Source organism: Jaculus jaculus, chromosome 9, assembly GCF_020740685.1.
Source record: "Jaculus jaculus isolate mJacJac1 chromosome 9, mJacJac1.mat.Y.cur, whole genome shotgun sequence".
Lineage (NCBI taxonomy): Eukaryota > Metazoa > Chordata > Mammalia > Rodentia > Dipodidae > Jaculus > Jaculus jaculus.
In genome coordinates this window covers 115,111,727-115,118,685 of record NC_059110.1, presented here as the reverse complement: position 1 = coordinate 115,118,685, position 6,959 = coordinate 115,111,727, and the positions used below count along the sequence as shown (strand labels likewise).

Sequence of the window (6,959 nt, the reverse complement as noted above, 5' to 3'; positions counted from 1 at the left end):
CTGTTTTATATGCCCCGTATCCAGTCTGTAGGCCAACCCAGCCCTGATCTTTGGACCCAAAAACCACTTTTGTCTAAAATCTATTGATCAAAGGTGCATCACCACTAGGTTGATGCAAACATGTTCAGGGTGATTTACGTAAAATAGCAAAACAGGCACACAAAAACAGCCTGATCGCCCATTGGCAGGGCCAATTATTAACCTGGGCATGGTGCTTGACAGTGCAAGGGGCTGCCCTCCTGGTCCTTGAATCCAGGGCAGAAATACAGGGCAGAGTCTAATTTCATCATGATTTCTGCAAGGGTGTATGCTTTTCTAAGTCTGTAGCTGCACTTATTTGAGGACAAAGAAACGTCTCGCTGTGCAAGCTATTGAAGTGTGAAGTTACTAATTGAAAATATGTAGCCATAGGTTCTGTTACTCTGGGCAGTGTGACCACGTTGGTCCGTCCTCAGCTTCACTGGGGTCTGGCTGGAGTCTACCTCTGGTTTGGGAGGTCAACTGACACCTCAGCATTGGCTCCATCTGTCTTAGGGCCAGAAAGTAAACTTAAAAAAAAAAAATTTATCTAGCCGGGCGTGGTGACACATGCCTTTAATGCCAGCACTTGGGAGGAAGAGGTAGGAGGATCACAGTGAGTATGAGGCCACCCTGAGACTACATAGTGAATTCCTGGTCAGCCTGGGCTAGAGTGAGACCCTACCTCAGAAAACAACAACAACAACAAAAACAACAAAAAATATTTTATTTGGGGCTGGAGGGATTGCTTAGTGGTTAAGGCATCTGCCTGCAAAGACAAAGGACCCAGGTTTGATTCCCCAGGACCCACATAAGCCAGATACACAAGGTGGCGCATGTGTCTGGAGTTCCGTTTGCAGTGGCTGGAGGTCCTGGCGTGCCCATTCTCTCTCTCTCAGGCTCTTTCTGTCTCTCTCTTAAATAAGTAAATGAACTAATAAAATAAATAAATATTGTTCATATATTTTATTTAATTAATATAATTTATTTAGTAAAATAAATAAATGATATTAAAAATATTTTATTTATTTATTTATGAGAAAGAGAGGGAGAGAAGGAAAGAGAACACAGGTGTACCAGGGTCTCTAGCCACTGCAAATGAACTTCAGGTGCATGCACCACCTTGTGCATCTGGCTTACGTGGGTCCTGGGGATTCAAACCTGGGTCCTTAGGCTTCACAGGCAAGCACCTTAGCTGCTAAGCCATCTCTCCAGCCCCATCTTAAAAATTTTTTTTATTGATCTGTGTGTGAGAGAAAGACAGAGAGAAAGAGGCAGATAGAGAGTGAGTGTGTTTGTGCTAAGCCCTCCTGCCACTGCAAGCGAACTCCAGACGAGAGCGTTATTTTGTGCATCTGGCTTTAAGTGGGTACTGGGGAATTGAACCCAGGCTGTCAGGCTTTGAAAGTATGCATGCATGTGTGTGTGTGTGTGTGTGTGTGTTGCTGGGAATCCAACCCAGGGACTCATGAATGCTACGTAATCATGCTGCCACTGAGTTATCGTTGTATATCCCCACGTAAGCTAAGCAATGGAATGAATGTGTACGCTCATGAAACAGCAGTGACTGAACACATAGATCTAGATAAGAACTCTTGAAAATGGGAAACTAGAGAAAAAAAAGCTTTAGTTTTTTATTGATGATTTTTTGTTTTGTTTTGTTTTGTTTTCGAGGCAGGGCCTCACTCTAGTCCAGGCTGACCTAGAATTCACTCTGTATTCTCAGGGTGGCCTCGAACTCACAGCAATCCTCCTACCTCTGCCTCCCAACTGCTGAGATTAAAGACATGTGCCATCACGCCCGGCTTAATGATTTTTATGTACATATATAATATATTTTGATCACAATCCCCTCTAATTACCTTCTCATGTTCCCTCTCCCTTAACTTTTTTTGGGGACAAGGTCTCATGCATCCCAGTCTTTCCTCAAAACTCACTATATTCGGGCTGGAGAGATGGCTAAGTGAATAAAGGTGCTTGCTTGCAAAGCCTGAAGGACTGGGTTCAATTCCCCAGTACCCACATAAAGCCGGCTGCACTAAGTGGTGCATGCATCTGGAGTTCATTTGCAGTGGCTCAAGGCCCTAGTATATACTCTCTGCTTGCAAATAAATTTTTAAAAATTAAAAATTCACTATGTAGCCAAGGGAGACCTTGAACTTCTGATCCTTCTGATTCTACCTCCCAAGCACTGGAATTGCAGGTGTGAACCATCACCCACAGTTTATGTGTGGTGGACATTAAGCCCAGGGCTTTGGGCATGATAGGCAGGCACTCTATCCACTGAGCTACATTCCCCAGCCCCATTTTAGTTTTTAAAAATATATTTTGTTTACTTATTTGAGAGAGAACATGAAAGAAGCTGATAGAGAGAGAGAGAGAGAGAGAGAGAGAGAGAGAGAGAGAGAGAGAGAATGGGTGCACCAGGGCCTCTAGCCACTGCAAACAAACTCCAGATGCATGCGCCACCATGTATGTCTGGCTTTACCTGGGTGCTGGGGAATGAATCTGGGTCCTTTGGCTTTGCAGGCAAGTGCCTTAACCACTAAGCCATCTCTCCAGCTTCTGCCTCTCTCAAATTAATTAATAAAAATATTCTTTTTTTTTGAGGTGAGGTCTCACTCTAGTCCAGGCTGATCTGGAATTCAATTGGTAGTCTCAAGGTGGCCTTGAACTCATGGCAATCTTCCTACCTCTGCCTCCCAAGTGCTGGGATTAAAGGTGTGTGCTACCATGCCTGGCTAAATAAAAATATTCTTTCTTTCTTTCTTTATTTGCAAGGAGAGAGAAAGAGAGAGAGAGAGAAGAGAGACACAGAGAGAATGGGCATGCCAGAGGCTGTAGCCACTGCAAAGGAACTCCAGATGCATGTGGCTCCATGGTGGTGGGGGAGCTGAGACATTCATGCTCCGCACTGTCAGGACTTTGGGGCCACAGGGAGTAGGCCTCAGCAGAAGAGACAGCCCCTTCCAGATAAGTCTTCCTAGAGAGTATTGAGTAAGCACTGTGGTAACCCTGGGATCTGAGCGTCTATGGTCTGAGGTGAATTGAGGGCAAATCTGGCAGATGCTCAGCGCTGCTAGGAACGAGGATCTCTGTGTCAGGTGGGGTTCTGTCATATGCTCATCATGTGGGGAACAAATAGACAGCCCTATCTTCAGAGGCCCTTCGGGATGCAGAATGCTTGTGCTGATAAAGAGGCGTAATGGGGCTGATATCTCATTCTGGGAGACTCCTTAGCAAACTGCCTGCCAGGCAGGGGACCCTCATGGCCAAAGCAACTGTGGAAGACATCATCAGACTAGTTGCTGGGCCTTATCATTTGATCTTCTAGCCCTTTCTTGCTTCTTCCAGAAAATTTTTATCATGTATGGAAAACTGTGAAGCCTAGAAAATCTGAGTCTTGTGGAATTCTGAAGAGACAACTGAAGAGAGTGAATCTCATCATCTCCTTGTAATTCTTGTCACCATCTCTTTCAAGAAATTCTCCAATTTAATTTCACCAGCATTTCCTGAGCAAAGCAAGCCCCATGCCTCAGGGACTCTCAGGAATTCAGAGTTTAATCTTGGCTGTCCTCTGGGACATTGACAGTCTAGGGGGTTGGGAGGCAGATATTTTTCTAACAACACTGAGGGATCCCTATGTTTAAATGTGTCTCATTTGTACAAATGTCACTGAGTTCCTTACCACGTGTCCTCAGCAGGGAAGACTTGAGTAATGAGCAAAGGCTGGAAAGAAACAGGGATGGAAAATGACTTGGTCCTCTGTTAGGCACACAGACTAGCTGGGTACTCCCAGACATTTTCTCCACAAACGAGACATCCAGAGGTCTGGGGTTTTTGGTAATAGAAAAGGAAAGGGGCCAGCAAGTACAGTCTGGTCCACCATTAAACAGTCCTGGCTAACACCTTCTCCCAGAGTAAAATCAACTCATTCCCTCAAGTTTATTTGCCAACAAGATGGTCAAAAGAGGAAGGAGACATAATTTACCACAGACATCATCCAAAAATTACACTTACTACCAAAAAAAGAAGGTCTGATTTCATCTGCAGCTGAAGCCTCTATTCTGGTTGGGCACTGAGTTCTGTTAAAAAAAAAGGGCTTCTTTCAGCTCCCTAGCTATGATTCTTAGGATAGGTCTTGTCTGCACATTGTAGCCAGCATACAAAACCAAGCTGCCACCGGGCGTGGTGGCTCATGCCTTCAATCCCAGCACTAGGGAAACTGAGCAAGGAGGGACATAGTGAGTTTGAGGCCACCCTGGGCTCCAGAGTGAGCTCCAGGTCAGCCTGGGTTAGAGTACCACCCTGCCTCAAAATACACAACAAGACTAAAAACCCAAGCCAGCTGGCATCCACAGCTTCATCTGAATGGCAGGTACATGCTACTGAAGAGTTACAGTCCAAAGTGCACAATATACCATTTGTTCCTTTTTACATTTAAAAAAAAAAATTATTTGAGGGAGAGAGGGAGGCAAATAGAGAGAGAGAAAGAATGGACCCACCAAGGCCTCCAGCCACTGCAAATGAACTCCAAATGCATGTGCCACCTTGTGCATCTGGCTTATGTGAGTCCTGGGGAATCAAACCAGGGTCCTTTGGCTTTGCAGGCAAGCGCCTAAACCGCTAAGCCATCTCTCCAGCCCTGGTTTTGTTTTAAATTCTTTGCACTTTGCAGGTATATTTTTTCTCTCTCTCCTACCATGTGATCCATGTTTAGGGGTGAACCATAGAAACTGGCCGGTTCAGCTTACTGTCACCTTCAGAGTGAGTGACCTAGATCGTCTGCTAGAAAAACAGGTGGGGGTGGATTAATCATTGTTAGCCGGCAAAAATGGCTGACTTATCTGCGGTGTGGTGAGAAAGTTCAGCTTCAGGACCTTGACCCGCGCACAGGTTGTCCAGGCGGCGGGAGCCTGGCTCTCACGAAGAGCTGGACATTGTGTTCGCAGAAAAGTACCTGAAGGCATTTATTTGCCTCATTGCAAATAGCTAAGGGCTCCCTATTCACTCCCTTCCTCTGCTGCCTTCCACCTAAATCAAAGGAGGCTCCAGGCGCTGGAGAGATGGCTCAGTGGTTAAAGGCTGTTGCTTAGAAAGCCTACCAACCTGAGTTTGATTCCCCAGTTCCCATGTAAAGTCAGGTGCACAAAGTGGCACATGCAGCTGGAGTTTGTTTCCAGCGGCAGGAGACCCTGGTGTACACATTCTCTCTCTCAACTTGGAAATAAATAACAAAAACTAAAACAAACAACAACAAAAAAACATTAAAAAATAGAAAACCCAGAACTGTTATGGGAATCATAGACTGCTCCCCTTCCCCCAAAAAGCTTGTGTTTCTGCCCAGAAATAATCTGTTTCAGCAATCAACCAACCAGTTCCCCGAGGAGTAGATGGTAGACTCATCTCAGTTCCTTTAGTGTTGCCAAACCACTTTAGCAGTTAGGAAACCCTCTTGCTATCTTATGTGATCCTCCCTGCTAGCAGTTAAAGTTGATCTTGGTTGATGGTGCCCTGCAGGGGCAGAAGCAAGGGAAGGAAGTTTTCAAAAATATGGTCAAGTCATCAAAATAAAAGAGACTGATGAGGGGATATGAGGGAGAGTGGGGTTTCAAAGGGGAAAGTCCGGGGGAGGGAGGGCATTACCATGGGATATTGTTTACAATCATGAAAGTTGTTAATAAAAAATAAATTAACTAAAAAAATAAAGAAAGAAAAAAATACAGTCAGGAGCTGAAGAGATGGCTTAGTGGTTAAAGTGCTTGCCTGGGAAGCCTAAGGACACATGTTTTACTCTCCTGGTCCCACGTGAGCCAGATGCACAAGGTGACTCAGGCGCACAAGATTGCACATGAGCCCAAGGCAGCACACATGTCTGGAGTTTGCTTACAGTGGCTGGAGGCCCTGGTGCACAAATTCTCTTTTTCTCTCTCTCTCACTCTAGCTCTCTCATATAAAATAAAAAAGATTGGTTTGTTGGGCTTGCCTTAAAAAAAAAAAAAATGTGGTCAGGATTGCTTTCAGGATTTCCTGACAACTTTGCTGTTGGTGTATGAAGGCCTACTGATTTTTTTTTTTTTTTTTTGGTTTTTGAGGTAGAGTCTCTCTCTGGTCCAGGCTGACCTGGAATTAACTATGTAGTCTCAGGGTGGCTTCGAACTCATGGAGATCCACCTACCTCTCTCTGCCTTCCGAGTGCTGGAATTAAAGGCATGCACCACCATGCCTGGCCTTCTACTGATCATTTTTTAATTAAAAAAAATTTTTTTTATTTAGTAGAGTCACAGAAAAAGGGAGAGAGAGAGAGAATGGGCATGCCAGGGCTTCCAGCCACTGCATACAAACTAACTCCAGACGCGTATGTCCTCTTGTGCATCTGGCTAATGTGGGCCTGGGTCCTTTGTCTTTGCAGGCAAGCACCTTAACTGCTAAGCCATTTCTCTAGCTCGGTCTACTAAATTTTTTTTTTTTTTTAAATATGGAACGCTTCACAAATTTACGTGTCATCCTTGCGCAGGGGCCATGCTAATCTTCTCTGTATCGTTCCAATTTTAGTATATGTGCTGCTGAAGCGAGCACAGTCTACTAATTTTTGTATGTTGAGTGTGTCCTAGAGTTTTACTAGATTTATCAGCTTGAATAGATAGTCTTCTGGAGGAGGAGTTAGATTTATGCATATACATGTTAATCAACAATAAAAGCTAGGGACTGTAGAGATGGCTTAGCGGTTAAAGGCATTTGCTTATCAGGCCTGAAGGCCTGGGTTTGATTCCCCAGTACCTCTGGAAAACCAGATGCACAGAGTGTCACGTGCATCTAGTGGCACTACGCCCTGACGTGCCCATACTTTCTACTTGTCTGTCTCACTCAAATAAATGTAATAAAATTTATGGCCGGGCACAGTAGTGCACACCATTAATCCCAGCACTCGGGAGGCAGAG

At 44.8% G+C, this 6,959-nt stretch overlaps 1 non-coding gene across 1 annotated transcript; it reads right to left on the bottom strand.

Moving 5' to 3' along the window:
* Positions 1-6,490: 6,490 nt before the first annotated feature.
* LOC123463699 lies at positions 6,491-6,597 on the bottom strand. The gene has a single exon (XR_006639089.1). It is a non-coding gene; the product is annotated as a U6 spliceosomal RNA (small nuclear RNA).
* Between the last annotated feature and the right edge of the window lie 362 nt (positions 6,598-6,959).